A 16646-nucleotide genomic window follows, 5' to 3' on the forward strand; every position below is an offset into this window, starting at 1 on the left:
TTATGCATGCTAGCACGTGCACGCATGCACACACTTCTGGCTCAGGCTTCCAGTTTCCCCAAAGCAGTTCCCAAAGGAAGACCAAACGGGGCTTGAAGCAGGAAGAATTTAGGTATAACCAGGGCATTTTCTAACCAGCACGGGATTTACAATTAGCAATAAGTCCCATCCCTTTGGATTTCATTCACTAAACAAACATTACATATCAAGTACTGTGCAGGCTGCTTGGGTACAGTGATGAGCAAGACAAAACTGTGCTTTAAAAAATATTATGCAGTTTATACATGAATGTGTCTGCATTCAAAAGATATAGAACAGAATTAATGTTTCCCTTTGCTGCTACTCTTTTCCCCAGAGGTAATTGCTGATATCCTCATAAAGTTGGGGGAAATACTTCATGACTTTGTTTGGTGCATGTTGTTTCCCCCCTTAAAATAGCATCACACAGTACATGCTGTTCTATAACTGTCTAAAATATCAATATGTCTTGGAGATTTTTGCAAAGAATCAGAAAGATTCTCCCTCATTCTTTTAAACTACTGTAGGTAACCTATTGTATGGATAAATGTAAGATTTAGTTAATCATTCCCCTAATGATGGAAACTTAAGTCATTTTCTATTTTTTACTAGTATAAAATGGGCTATTAATGCTTGGTTATATATGTTACAAATGTTTTCTGCCAGCTTGTTGCTTGTATTATTACTTTATATATCGTATTATTTAGCTTACAGAATTTTAAAACTTTGATGGAAGCAAATGTATCATTTTTTTAAAAAGATGTCTTAACAACTTTGTGGTCTTAAGGCCTTTTACACACCCAAGATTATGAACACATTCTCCTACATTTTCTGTTAATGTTTGACATTGACATATTTTGTTCACCTGGACTTTCACTGTGTGTGAAGTTGTGGTAGGCAGTATAATGCCCTTACCCCCAAGATGTCCATGTCCTAATTCCTGGAAACTGTGACTATATTAAATTCAAAATGGAATGGAAAAATGGAATGAAGTTTTCAGATGGAATTAAGGTTGGTAATCAACAGACCTTGAGATGATGGTATATTAGTTTCCTATTGTTGCTACAAGTTCTGTTGCTTAAAACAACACACATTTATTCTCTTACAGTTCTGGATGTCAGAAAGCCAACATCAGTTTTCACTGAGCTAAAGTCAAAATGTTTTCAGGGCTGATTTTTTTCTGGAGTCTCTGAATGGAAAGTCCCTTTTCTTGTTTTTTTCATCTTCTAGTGTCCACTTGTATTCCTTGGTTTGGGGCCCCTTCCTTTATCTTTGAAGCATATCTCTCTAATCTCTGCTTCTGTCATATCTCCTTCACCGCTCTTTCATGAAATCTCCCTCAATCTCCCTATTATAAGAACACTTGTAAGTATATTTAGAGTTCACCCAGATAATCTAGGATAATCTCCCCATTTCAAAATCCTTAATTTAATTACATATGCAAAAGTCCCTTTTTCCATATATGGTAGCAATCATAGGTTCCAGGAACTCAGGCTTGGATATCTTTGGAGGACATTATTCACTCTGCCATGTGTAGAGAGATTATCCTAGATTATCCATATGGTCCCAATGTAATTATAATTCATATAAATTGAAGAGAGAGGCATAACAAAGAACCAGAGAGCTGGCAGTGTGAGAAAGACTTAGTCCGATGGTGATGGCTCTGAAGATGAAAAAAGAGGGCAATAAGCCAAGCAATGTGGAAGGCCTCCAGAGAGTGGAAAAGGCAAGAAACAAATTATCCTACAGAGCCTCAGAAAGGAACACAGTCCTGTCAACACATTGATTTTAACCCATTTCAGAGTTTAATGTTAATAAGAACACTTAGCATGAGATTTATCCTCTTAGTAGTTTTTTAAGTATACAATACAGTATTGTTGACTATAGGATAGATACAGTGTTGTAGCGCAGATCTCTAGAACTTATTCATCTTGCTTAACTGAAACTTTATGCCTATTGATTAATAATTCACACAACCCCTCTCTCTGGCTCCTGGAAACCACCATTACACATTTTGATTCTATTAACTGGACTATTTTAGATACCTTGTATAAATGAAATCATGCAATATTTGCCTTTCTGTGACTGGTTTATTTTACTTAGGATAATATCTTCAGGGTTCATCCATGTTGTCACATATTGCAGAGTTTCCTTCTTTTTAAAGGCTAAATAATAATCCATTGTATGTGTATACCACTATGACTTTATTCACCTGTTGATAGACATTCATGCTTTTTCACGCCTTGGCTATTGTGACTGGTGCTGTAATGGAGTGTAATGAACATGGGAGATTTCTTTGAGATCCTAGTTTCAATTCTTTTGGATAAATACCTAGAACTGGGATTGCTTGGTCATATGGTAGTTCTATTTTTATTTTTATTTTTTGGCTACACCGCACAGCATGCGGGATCTTAGTTCCTCGACCAGGGATCAAACCCATGCCCCTTGCATTGGAAATGCAGATTCTTAACCACCAGACCACCGGGGAAGTCCCAGTAGTTCTGTTTTTAATTTTTTGAGGAACCTCTATACTGTTAACCATAGTGGCTACACTATTTTGCTTTCCCACCAACAGTGCACAAGGGTTCCAATTTCTCCACATCCTAACCAACACTTGTGGTCTTTTCCTTTTTTTTTTTAAAATAATAACCATCCTTACAGGAGTGAGGTGATATTTCATTGCAGCTTTGATTTGATTTGTATTTCCCTGATGGTTATAGACTGTGGAGCTTTTTTTTTTTTTAAGAAGATGTTGGGGGTAGGAGTTTATTAATTTATTTAGTTTTGCTGTGTTGGGTCTTCGTTTCTGTGCGAGGGCTTTCTCTAGTTGTGGCAAGCGGGGGCCACTCTTCATCGCAGTGTGCGGGCCTTTCACTGTCGCGGCCTCTCTTGTTGCGGAGCACAGGCTCCAGATGCACAGGCTCAGTAGTTGTGGCTCACGGGCCTAGTTGCTCCGTGGCATGTGGGATCCTCCCAGACCAGGGCTCGAACCCGTGTCCCCTGCATTAGCAGGCAGATTCTCAACCACTGCGCCACCAGTGAAGCCCCGAAGCATTTTCTCATATACCTGATAGCCATTTATATGTCTGCTTTGGAGAGATGCCTATTCAAGTCCTTAGCTCACTTTAAAATCAGGTTTTGGTTTTTGGCTGTTGAGTTGTAGGACTTCCTTACATATTTTGGATATTAACCCCTTATAAGTTACATAGTTTTCAACTATTTTCTCTGAGTCCATAAATTGCCTTTTCACTCTGTTGTTTCTGTTGCTATAAAGGAGCTTTTTAGTTTGATGTAGTCCCAGTTGACTGTTTTGCTTTTGTTGCCTGGGCTGTTGTTGTCATATACAAAAAAATCATATTCAAGACCAATGAAGCTTTTCCCCAACATTTTCTTCTAGGAGATTTACACTTTCAGAATTCTTTAAATGTTAATCCATTTTGAGTTGATTTCTGTGTATGGTATAAGATAAGGGTATTATTTCATTCTTTAGCATATAGATATTCAGTTTTCCCAACACCATTTGTTGAAGAGATTATCCTTTCCCCATTGTGTATTCTTTGCACTTTTGTCAAAGATCAGTTGACCATGTATGCATATGTTTATTTCTGGGCTCTCTAGTCTGTTCCATTGGTCCAAATCTCTGTCTTTATGCCAGTAGTGTACTGCTTTGACTATTGTAGCTCTGTAATATATTTCGAAATCAGGAAGTGGAGTGCCTCCAGTTTTGCAAGATTGCTTTATCTATTCAAGTTCTTTGGTGTTTCCACATGAGTTTTAGGATTGCTTTTTCTACTTCTGTGAAAAATGCTGTTGGAATTTTGATAGGGGTTACATAGAATCTGTAGATCACTTTGGGTAGTATGGACATTTTAACAATATTAATTCTTCAATCCATGAATATGGGATATCTTTCCATTTGTTTGTGTCTTTATCAACGTCTTATAGTTTTCAGTGCATGGGTCTTTCCCATCCTTGTTTAAATTTATTCCTAAATATGCTGTTGTTTTTTATGCTATTATGAATGAGATTGTTTCTTTAATTTTCTTTTCAGATAGTTCAGTGTTAGTATATAGAAATACAACTGATCTTTGTATGTTGATTTTGTATCCTGCAAATTTACTGAATTTATTAGTTCTAACAGTTTCTTGGTGTAGTCTTTTTTCTATATATAAGATATTGTCATTTGCAAACATGGAAAGTTTTACTTCTTTCTTTCCAATTTGGATGCCTTTTATTTCTTTTTCTTGCCTAAATGTTCTAGCTATAATTTCTAGTACTATGTTAAATAGAAGTAGCAAGAGCAGTTATCCTTGTCTGTTACTAATATTAAAGGAAAAGCTTTCAATTTTTTACCATTTAGTGTGAGGTTAGCTGTGGGCTTGTCATATATGGCTTTTATTATGTTGAGGTAATTTCCTTATATTCCTAGTTTTTTGAGAGTTTTTATCATAAAAGGGTATTTGAATTTTGTCAAATGCTTTTTGTTCATCTATTGAGATGATTGTGTAATTTTTATTCTATATTCTGGTATTGTGGTGTATCACATTTATTGATTTGTATATGTTGAACCAACATCTTTGCATCCCAGGGATAAATCCCACTTGGTCATGATCTACAGCCCTTTTAAAAAAAGCTGTTGAATTTGGTTTGCTAGTATTTTGTTTTTTGGTTTTTTTTGCATTTGTATTCATCTGGGATATTGGCCTGTAGTTTTCTTTTCTTGTAGTGTCTTTTTCTGGCTTTGGTATCAGGATAATGCTGACTTCATAAATGAATTTGGAAGTGTATACTTCTCTTCAAGTTTTTGGAAGAGCTTGAGACAGATTGGCATTAATTCTTTTAAAGTGTTTGGTAGAATTCATTAGTGAAGCCATCTGGTCCTGGACTTTTCTTCCTTGGGAGATTTTTGATTATTGATTCAACCTTCATACAAGTTATAGGTCTGTTGAGACTTTTTTTTTTTTTTTTTGGCTGTGCCATGCAGGTTGTGGGATCTCAGTTCCCTGACCAGGGACTGATCCCAGGCCATAGCAGTGAAAGCCCAGAATCCTAACCACTAGGCCACCAGGGAACTCCCTAGACTTTGTTTTTCTTTATGATTAGGTCTTGGTAGGTTGTATGTTTCTAGGAATTTATCCATTATTTCCAGATTATCCAGTTCGTTGGTGTATAATTGTTCATACTGGTCACTTATGATCTTTTTAATTTCTGTGGCATCGTTTTTAATGTCTTCTCTTTCATTTTATTTTGTAACCTCTTTTTTTCTTAGTCTTTCTAAGAGTTTGTCAATTTTATTTATCTTTTCAAAATATCAGCTCTTAGTTTCATTGGTTTTTTTCACTTGTTTTTCTATTTCACTTACTTATGTTCTGATCTTTCTTATTCCCATCTTTTTTTATAACTGAAGGCTTAATTTATTCTTTTTCTAGCTTCTTGGAGTGTAAAGTTAGGTTGTTTGAGATTTTTTTTCTTTTTTAATGAAGCATTTATGACAATAAACTTCCCTGTTAGTACTGCTTTTGTTGAATCTCATATGTTTTGATATGTTGTGTTTTTGTTTATCTCGAGGTATTTTCAAATTTCCTTTTAAATCCAATTGTTGTTCAAGATTATTGTTGTTTAATTTCCACATCTGTTAATTTTTCCAGTTTTTTGTCTACTATTGACTGCTAGTTTCATTCCATTGTGGTCAGAAAAGATATTTGGTATAATTCCAATCTTCTTAAATTTGTTAAGACTTGTTTTGTAACCTAAATGTGAGCTATCCTGGAGAATGTTCCATGTGCACTTGAGAAGAATGTGCTCTGCTGCTGTTGGGTGGAATGTTCTATACATACAAACAAAATGTCCCCTACATACAAACGAGTTCTGTTCTGAGAGCACATTCATAAGTCCAATTTGTTTGTAAGTCCAACAAAGTTAGCCTAGGCACCCAACTAATACAATCAGCTATATAGTACTGTACTGTAATAGGTTTATAATACTTTTCACACATATAATGCATAAACAAAAAGTAATGAAGACATTTTTAATCTTACAGTACAGTACCTTGAAAAGTACAGTGTACAGTACAACAGCTGGCATACAGGGGCTGGCGTTGAGTGAACAGGCAAGAAGAGTTACTGACTGGAGGAGGGAGAGGAGGTGGGAGATGGTAGAGCTGAAGGATCAACAACAATAGGAGATAGAGGGCAAGCTGCAGTTTTCACTCACACCTGACGATGGCACAGGTTCTGGTTCCTTGCTGGAATTAATTCTGTCTACCCTCTTGAAAAAATGAACCAGTGATGTCTGGGTGGTAGCTCTTTTTTTCTCATTATAGATGACATGGTAGCACTGGATTGCATTCTGAATGGCTGCTGCAACCTTCGTGTACTGTTCTATGTTCCGGCCCTATGCCTGAAAAACTAACAGTGCCTCCTCAAATAAAGAAAATCCCCTTGCCATTTCCTGCATCGTGAATCTCTTCGGTTCTTCAGTTACTTCTTCTTTCTCTTGTCTCTCTTCGTCCTTTCTCTGGGCCTCCAGTTCCATCAGGTCTTCATTAGTAATCTCCTCATGTTGCACAGCAAGGAGTTCAATGAAGTCGTCCTCTTGCAGATCTAGCTGAAATAAAGATACTATACTACTGTACTCTGTACAGTACTGTACAGTAAAGTACACAGAAGCACAACTACTTGTAGAGGATGCATGCACATGACAATGTACGCCAGACAAGTGAACTAATTTACGTGATTGGACAAGCGAACACACGTTCCCATCTTCGAAAGTTCACAACTCGAAGGTTTGTATGTAGGGGACTTACGCTGTATGTCTGTTAGGTCCATTTAGTCTATAGTTTTGTTCAAGTCCTCTGTTTCCTTTTTGATCTTCTGTCTGGATGTTCTATCCATTACTGAGAGTGGAGTCTCTTACCATTATTGTCTTGTCTTATATTGTTTATTTCTCCCTTCAAACTATCAATGTTTGCTTTATATATTTAGGTGCTCTGATGTGTGTAATATATATAATTCTTATATCTTGTTGGTAGATTGGCACTTTTATCAGTATAACGTCCTTCTGTCTCTTATGACAATTTTTGACTTATAATCTATTTTGTGTGATATAAGTATAGCCAACCCTGCTCTATTTTGGTTACTATTTCTGTGGAATATCTTTTTCCATCCCTTCACTTTCAACCTGTGTGTCCTTTTTATTTTTTACTTTATTTTATTTTATTTTATTCATTTATTTATTTTTGGCTGTGTTGGGTCTTCGTTTCTGTGTGAGGGCTTTCTTCAGTTGCGGCAAGCGGGGGGCCACTCTTCATCGCGGCGCGCGAGCCTCTCACTATCGCGGCCTCTCTTGTTGCGGAGCACAGGCTCCAGACGCGCAGGCTCAGTAGTTGTGGCTCACGGGCCTAGTTGCTCTGCAGCATGTGCGATCTTCCCGGACCAGGGCTCGAACCCGTGTCCCCTGCATTGGCAGCCAGATTCTCAACCACTGCGCCACCAGGGAAGCCCATTTGTGTCCTTTTTAGACAGCATATAGTTGAGTCTTGTTTTTTTAATTCGTTCAGCCACTCTTTGTCTTTTGACTAACGAGTTTAATATTTTTTCATTTAATGTTAATTACTGACAGAAAAAGATTTACTGTTACCATTGAGTTCATTGTCTTGTTAGGTTTTTTGGTTTTTTTGGGGTTTTTTTTTTGTTTGCTTTTTGCTCTGAAAGATCCTTTTGTGAATCATGGTGGAATTACCTATACCAGATATTTTAAAGATGTAGAACTTTATAATCGTGAGGTGATTTCAGTGAACAAGAAAAGCTTTCCAAAGTGAACTTAGCCAAAATTGTATTTAATCTTCCTTAAATATAGACACATTTTAGTTATTGGGGAGAAAGTCTGTTGAAATATAACAGGAAGTATTCGGATCCCTCTCTACTCCTCCTCCACTCTGTCCCCTATAGCTTCACATAGCCCAGAATCCATTTACTTTTGTTCCAATAGCCGTTATACTTTATATTCTTTTAAAGTGGAAGCTTTGAAGTTGTCATAAATGTATCATACTACTCAGTTTGTTCAATTCAGTAAGCATTCATAGAGTATTAGGCATCCCTCTAGGTTAGGTACCAGAGAGCAGTAGCTTTCAAACATTTTATACCATGAAAAAAAAACCCGTTTTATACTGTGACTCACAGTAACAAGTATCAATATGGTTAACATTGTAACCCACCATGTCATTTGTGTGCGCCTATACTCATAACTGAAACAAGTGTCATAAAATAACACTTATTGGTATTATGGGAGATATACTTTGATATTTTCTATTCTATTTTTTTCTTTTTAAAAACTTTTTATTGAAGTATAGTTGATTTACAATGTTGTGTTAATTTCTGCTATACAGCATTGTGACTCAATTATACATATATTTTTTTTCATATTTTTTTCCGTTATGGTTTATCACAGGATATTGAATATAGTTCCCTGTGCTATACAGTAGGACCTTGTTGTTTATCCATCCTGTATATAATAGTTTGCATCTGCTAATCCCAAACTCCCAATACTTCCCTCCCACATCCCCCCTCCCTCTTGGCAACCACAAGTTTGTTCTCTATGTCTGTGAGTCTCTTTCTGTTCCATAGATATGTTCATTTGTGTCCTGTTTTAGATTCCACATATAAGTGATATAATATGGCATTTGTCTTTTTCTGACTTACTTCACTTAGTATGATAATCTCTAGGTCCGTTCATGTTGCTGCAGATGGCATTATTTCATTCTTTTTAATGGTTGAGTAATATTCCATTGTGTGTATATATACATATATACACACATATCACATCTTCTTTATCCATTCATCTGTCGATGGACATTTAGGTTGTTTCCATGTCTTGGCTATTGTAAATAGTGCTGCTATGAACATAGTTTCCAGAGGAGGCCCTCCACCGGTGGGTGTTTGAGGTGGTGGAGGCTCTGCAGGAGCATCCTTGGCACCCCAGCCAGATCCTCATTCGCTACAGCTGGGAGCTCATCGTCATCTGGGACCTGCAGGGCAGCCGCGTGCTCTGTCATTGCCTCAGCAGCCAGCAACAGGAGAATATCTGCTGGCAGTGGGATGGTCATCTGATAGCTGCCATTCTGACAGCAGCTACTGCCAGTGGCCCCTGTCCGGTGATACCCAGCAGCCAGAGCCCCTGCACAGCTGTGTGCCTTTTGGTCCTTTTCCTTGCAAAGCTATTACCAACATCTTCTGGCTGACCACCAAGCAGGGGTTGCCCTTCACCATCTTCAAGGGTGGCATGCTGTGGGCTGGCTATGGGGACTGCCACTGCATCTCAGTGGTCCACAACAGCCAGCAGACAGCCTCTGACTTCATCTCCCGAGTCGTCGACTTTACTCTTCTCGTTGAGATGGACTGTGCGGCTCCCTTTGATGACCCCTACACTCAGGTGGTGTTGGCTGAGGAGGAGCTGGTGGTGATTCACCTGCAGACGGCCGGTTGGCTGCAGATTTAGCCTCCCTACCTGGCCTCCCTGAACTGCTCTGCCATCACCTGCTCCCACCAAGTCTCCAACATCCTCCTGAAGCTGTGGGAGCACATCATCACTGCTGGCAGCTGGCAGAACACACACTTCTCCACCGTGGAGTGGCCCATAACTCACGGGGCATGAGGACAGCATGGTGAGGTTCTGGGATGCCTGTGGCATGTGCTTGCTGCTGCTCTACAAACTCAGCACTGTACAGGTGTTCCTCACCAACACAGACCCCAGTGAGAACCTCACTGCCCAGGGCGAGGATGAGTGGTCCCTGCTCTGTAAGGTGGGCTCCTTTGACCCCCACAGTGATGATCTTCAGCTGGGCATCCAGAAGATTTTCCTCTGCAAATACAGTGGCTACCTGGTTGTGGCCACCACGGCAGGGCAGGTGAGGGTGCTGGAGCTAAATGATGAGGAGGTGGAGCATTCCATGGAGCAGGTGGAGGCTGACCTGCTGCAGGACCAGGAAGGCTACCGCTGGAAGGGGCAGGAACGCCTGTGTGCCTGCCCGGGGCCTGTGTGCTTTGAGCCTGGCTTTCAGCCCTTCGTATTGGTGCAGTGCCAGCCCTTGGTTGTGGTCACCTTCTTGGCCCTGCACTCCCAGTGGCACTTCGTGGCCTTCGGCACCAGCCACGGCTTCAGCCTCTTTGACCACCGGCAGTAGCAGCAGGTCTTTGTCAAGTGCACACACCTCAGTGATCAGCTAGCCTTGGAGGGCCCACTGTCCCATGTGAAGTCCCTAAAGACGTCTCTGTGCCAGTCCTTCCGCTGGACACTTTGCAGCCGGGTGTCCAAAAGGTAGCAGTGGCCCGCTGGCCCTCCAGGAGATGTGCAGGAGGGGAGCACCAGGCAGAGCAGACCCACATGCAGAACATGGAGCTGGTGCCCGTGCAGTGCAAGATGGAGGCCCACTCGGCAGCAGACACCTTCATGGGCTTAGTCCGGACCCTCTACTTCACTGACATCTACCTGAGGGACAACTCTCGCCTCTGCCTCTTGCTGTGGGCTGGCACCAATGGTAGTACCGTCTTTGCCTTTGCCTTGTGCATGACACCCGAGGAGCACAGAATGGATGAGCCGGTGTGAGCGGAGCAGGCCAAGGAGATCCAGCTGATGCCTGGTGGGCATCCTGGTACTGGACGGACACAGTGTGCCCCTTCTCAAGTCCCTGGAAGTGGCCCATGACCTGTCAAAGAGCCTGGACATTGAGGGAAGCCACCAGCTGTTCGTTGGGTCAGAAGAACAGTTCAAGGTGTTTCACGCTGCCCAAGGTCAGTGCCAGGCTGAAGCTGAAGCTAACCACCCTAGAGGGCTTGCGGGTGCAGTGAGTCACTGTGGCCTGCTTCCGCAGCTGTCGAGCTGAGGACTATAGGGAACATCACCTGGCTGTCATCACCAACATGGGTGATGTCCAGGTGGTCTCACTGCCCCTGCTCAAGCCCCAGGTTCATTATAGCTACTTCTGCTAAGTGGATGTCAGCAGCATTGCTTTCTGCATCTTCACCAAATATGGCCAAGGTTTCTACCTGATCTCACCCTCCAAATTTGAGCACTCCTCTCTCTCCACCAAGTGGCTGGTTGAGCCCCAGTGTCTGGTGGATTCAGCAGAAGCAAAGAACTACAGCTGCCCCCGCAATGGATTGGGCCCTGAGAAGGCCTTGGGTGGAGCCAGGAACTCAGCCAAGGTGATGGAGAGGAGAGGAGGTTAGCCTGAGATGGAGCATGCTCTGCTCAGTGATGAGAGGGTCCTGAAGGAGATCCAGAGCACGCTGGAGCGAGACCAAGGGCACTGTGGCAATTGGCCATTCTTAGCAAGTGGGTTACAGCCTCAGCAATGGGGAGGATGCTCCTGAGTTGCTGTCACTCTATCTCCTTCTGCAGTGGAGTGAGTGGTAGGGGCATCCAGGCTGCATGATAAGCACACACTACTGAGGCCTCTTCCTTGGGGTACCACCCCACCTAGAGAGGCCCATGCACTGGGCCATGCAGGGGGTAGGGGGATCCCCATTTTCCACCCTGCTGCTGCTCCTGGCCTCGGGAGAGGAGACACCCCAGGTCCTTGGGGCTATCCCTTCCTGGGCCTTGACTATCTTGGTCCTTTTGTCAATGTTGCACAGTTTTTAAACCCCCACTCCCCCCTTTTTGTTAGTCTTTTAATTATTTTGTCTGCCTTTTCCTCTCTTGATGTCTTCCTTTGTGTTTTGTTGTTTTTTCGTATAGCTGTGCCTTGATTCTTCTCTTTCTTCTGTGTAGTTTCTGTAGGTCCTTCCTTCCTTCCTCCCTTCATTGGGTCTTCTTTGCTGTGTGTGGGCTTTCTCTAGTTGTGGTGAGCAGTGGCTGCTCTTCATTGTGGTGCATGGGCTTCTCATTGAGGTGGCTTCTCCTGTTGCAGAACATGGGGTCTAGGCGTGTGGGCTTCAGTAGTTGTGGCTTGCAGGCTCTAGAGGACAGGCTCAGTACTTGAGGCGCAGGGGCTTAGTTGCTCTGTGGCATGTGGGATTTTCTCAGACCAGGGCTCGAACCCGTGTCCCCTGTATTGGCATGAGGATTTTTAACCACTGTGCCACCAGGGAAGTCTGTATTTTTCTTTTTTATTGTGGTAAAATATACATAATGTGATATCTACCATCTTAGCCATTTTTAAGTACAGTTCAGTGGTGTTAAATACATTCACATAACTTTTTCATCTTGTAAAACTGAAACTCTATACCCATTAAACAATGACTCCCCATTCTCCTCTCCCCTCAACCCCTGGCAACCACCTTTCTACTTTCTGTCTGTATAATATTGACTGCTCTAAGTACCTCATATAAATGGAATCATACAGTATTTATCTTTTTGTGACTGGCTTATTTCACTTAGCATAATGTCCTCAAGGTTCACCCATATTATAGTATATTGCAGAATTTCCTTCAAGAGTGAATAATGTTCCATTGTATGTATATATGACATTTTGCTTATTCATCTATCCATGGACACATGGGTTGCTTTCACATTTTAGCTATTGTGAATAATGGTGCTAGTGTACAGATACCTCTTTGAGACCCTACTTTCCATTCTTTTGGGTATATACTCAGAAGTGAAATTGTTGGATCATATGGTATTTCTATTTTTAGTTTTTTTAGGAACTGCCATGCAATTTTCCACAGCCACTGTGCCAATTTACATTCTTTTTTTTTTTTTTTTTTTTTTTGCGGTATGCGGGCCTCTCACCGTTGTGGCCTCTCCCGTTGCGGAACACAGGCTCCGGACGCACAGCCTCAGCAGCCATGGTTCACGGGCCCAGCCGCTCCGTGGCATGTGGGATCCTCCCGGACCGGGGCACGAACCTATGTCCCCTGCATCGGCAGGTGGACTCTCAACTACTGCGCTACCAGGGAAGTCCCCCAATTTACATTCTTATCGGTAGTGCATAAGGGTTCCAATGTTTCCACATCCTCACTGGCACTTGTTTTCTGTTTTTTGACAGTAGCAATCCTAATGGGTATAAGGCTGTAGGTATTTTTTTACATGGTTACGTTGAGGCTTACATACAATATCTTAGAACTGTAACAGTCTATTTTCAGACTGATAACTTAAGTTCAATCACCTACAAAACCTCTACATTTTAAGTCCCCCACACACTTTATATTATTGTTGTCACATTTTACATCTGTTCATATTTGTATCTTTTTTTTTTTTTTGCGGTACGCGGGCCTCTCACTGCTGTGGCCTCTCCCGTTGTGGAGCACAGGCTCCGGACGCGCAGGCTCAGTGGCCATGGCTCACGGGCTTAGCTGTTCCGCGGCATGTGGGATCTTCCCGGACTGGGGCATGAACTAGTGTCCCCTGCAACGGCAGGCAGATTCTCAACCACTGCGCCACCAGGGAAGCCCCCCATATTTGTATCTTTTAACATATTTTAAAATTATAGTTTTTTTCTTTAACTTTTATACTAGAATTAAAAGTGACTTACTCATCATGATTAAAATATTACAGTATTCATATTTGTCTACATGTTTACCTTTTTTTTTTTTAACATCTTTATTGGGGTATAATTGCTTTACAATGGTGTGTTAGTTTCTGCTTTATAACAAAGTGGATCAGTTATACATATACATATGTTCCCATATGTCTTCCCTCTTGTGTCTCCCTCCCTCCCACCCTCCCTATCCCAACCCTCCAGGCTGTCACAAAGCACCGAGCCAATATCCCTGTGCCATGCTGCTGCTTCCCACTAGCTATCTACCTTACTACGTTTGTTAGTGTGTATATGTCCGTGACTCTCTCTCGCCCTGTCACAGCTCACCCTTCCCCCTCCCCATATCCTCAAGTCCGTTCTCCAGTAGGTCTGCGTCTTTATTCCTGTCTTACCCCTAGGTTCTTCACGACATTTTTTTTTCTTAAATTCCATATATATGTGTTAGCATACAGTATTTGTCTTTTTCTTTCTGACTTACTTCACTCTGTATGACAGACTCTAGGTCTATCCACCTCATTACAAATAGCTCAATTTCGTTTCTTTTTATGGCTGAGTAATATTCCATTGTATATATGTGCCACATCTTCTTTATCCATTCATCCGATGATGGGCACTTAGGTTGTTTCCATCTCCGGGCTATTGTAAATAGAGCTGCAATGAACATTTTGGTACATGACTCTTTTTGAATTTTGGTTTTCTCAGGGTATATATGCCCAGTAGTGGGATTGCTGGGTCATATGGTAGTTCTATTTGTAGTTTTTTAAGGAACCTCCATACTGTTCTCCATAGTGGCTGAACCAATTCACATTCCCACCAGCAGTGCAAGAGTGTTCCCTTTTCTCCACACACTCTCCAGTATTTATTGTTTCTAGATTTTTTGATGATGGCCATTCTGACTGGTGTGAGATGATATCTCATTCTAGTTTTGATTTGCATTTCTCTAATGATTAATGATGTTGAGCATTCTTTCATGTGTTTGTTGGCAGTCTGTATATCTTCTTTGGAGAAATGTCTATTTAGGTCTTATGCCCATTTTTGGATTGGGTTGTTTGTTTTTTTGTTATTGAGCTGCATGAGCTGCTTGTAAATTTTGGAGATTAATCATTTGTCAGTTGCTTCATTTGCAAATATTTTCTCCCATTCTGAGGGTTGTCTTTTGGTCTTGTTTATGGTTTCCTTTGCTGTGCAAAAGCTTTGAAGTTTCATTAGGTCCCATTTGTTTATTTTTGTTTTTATTTCCATTACTCTAGGAGGTGGGTCAGAAAGGATCTTGCTGTGATTTATGTCATAGAGTGTTCTGCCTATGTTTTCCTCTAAGAGTTTGATAGTGTCTGGCCTTACATTTAGGTCTTTAATCCATTTTGAGCTTATTTTTGTGTATGGTGTTAGGGAGTGATCTAATCTCATACTTTTACATGTACCTGTCCAGTTTTCCCAGCACCACTTATTGAAGAGGCTGTCCTTTCTCCACTGTACGTTCCTGCCTCCTTTATCAAAGATAAGGTGTCCATATGTGCGTGGGTTTATCTCTGGGCTTTCTATCCTGTTCCATTGATCTATCTTTGTGTTTTTGTGCCAGTACCGTACTGTCTTGATTACTGTAGCTTTGTAGTATACATGTTTACCTTTAAACAACAAATTTCATATTACTAGTCAAAGACACCATCTCGACTCTCCTCCAGGTGGCTAGATTCTGTTGGACCTGCCAGAGCTCCAACATGAGCAAGAGAGAAGCCAGTCCTTTGAGGAGCCCCATCAGAAAAGCTGGGGAGGGTGAAATAGGTAAAGGGGATTAACTGAATGGTGATGGAGGGAAACTAAATTTTTGGTAGTAAGCATGCTGTAGTGTATACAGAATTAAAAATATAATGTTGTACACATGAAACTTATATAATGTTATAAATCAACATTACCTCAATGAAATAAATTTTAGAATATATCAGTCCATCAATTATAGAAAAAGTAATAGAGCAATGCAGGTTGTTAATAATAGGGGGAACTGTGTGTGTGTGGCAGGAAATAGGAGGAAGTATATGAGAACTTGGTAATTTTAACTTATTTTTCATGAACTTAAAACAGTTCTAAAAAATAGTCTATAATTTAAAAAATATTTTAAATTATGATCATCTACTACTTTTGTAATCAGCAAAGGATCAGCAAGAAAAGAATACATATTGTTTTTCTGAAGGAGTCAGTATTATGTGTGTTTGGAATTTAGGAATGTGTAAATAGGGAGCTCTGGGACACCACCTTTAGTCATGTACATAGGGAACTAAGAAATGCCAGTTTCTGAAGAGAGAGACTACATCATTTATGTTTAGTAATCAAAGGTGAATGGCCATGTGGCTCAGAGAAAGAGAGAGAGCTTGAGAGAATGGCTGCTTTTGTTCTGATGGCTTTCTTTTTCCTAGTTTTTGTATCCTTTTAATTAACTTCACTTTTTGCCTAATCTCTAAAACATCACCCTGCCCCTGAAAATGTCTTTTTTTGAGAATCTTCCCAAAGGGACAAGAAAGCCAGCTTAGTCATCCCCAGCATCTGTAAAATGGAGGCATGAGCTTTATATACTCAGTCATTGTAATAAAACTCCACCATCACTTAAATAGCTGTGGGATCTGCTCCCACTGAAGTTGATCTATAGTAAAAATGAGGAAGAGTGCCCTGTCTTTAAGGCAACTACAATCTGGTAGGGGAGACAAGGCATGAATTCTTGAGAAGTCTATGCAGGCAACAAGTCACCATCTATAACCAACTGACAGCTGTGTACTACATGCTGAGTAACTGACATAGATGACAGTGCTACATACTTCGAGGAAGGAAATAGCACTGTTTTGAGTCATGGTGACAGTACTGAATATGAGGGAGAGCTGTAATCACTAAAACTAAATTTATGAGTAAATGATTCTACGCAGCAAACTACACAGAAACATCCACTGCATTTGTCGATTATTGTTTTAATTAATTCTTAGTGAGAAACTGAAACCGACATCAATCTGTCTACAAGTAACTTAGGTATTTTAACATATTCACTAAGTTCTTGTTCTTTTTTTTTTAATTGTGAAGCCTAACATACATACAGCAAAATGCATAAAATATAAACATTCAGTTTCACAAATAATTACAGAGTAAACACCTGTATTCCAACCAACTA

At 40.8% G+C, this 16646-nt stretch overlaps 1 pseudogene; it reads left to right on the top strand.

Annotated features, from left to right (window-relative positions):
• Positions 1–1669: 1669 nt before the first annotated feature.
• On the top strand, positions 1670–13411 carry LOC111163162 (LLGL scribble cell polarity complex component 2-like; annotated as a pseudogene).
• Positions 13412–16646: the final 3235 nt, after the last annotated feature.

This window comes from Delphinapterus leucas, chromosome 6, assembly GCF_059928025.1.
Source record: "Delphinapterus leucas isolate spDelLeu-1000000601 "Yukka" chromosome 6, BTC_Dleu_Yukka2, whole genome shotgun sequence".
Classification (NCBI taxonomy): domain Eukaryota; kingdom Metazoa; phylum Chordata; class Mammalia; order Artiodactyla; family Monodontidae; genus Delphinapterus; species Delphinapterus leucas.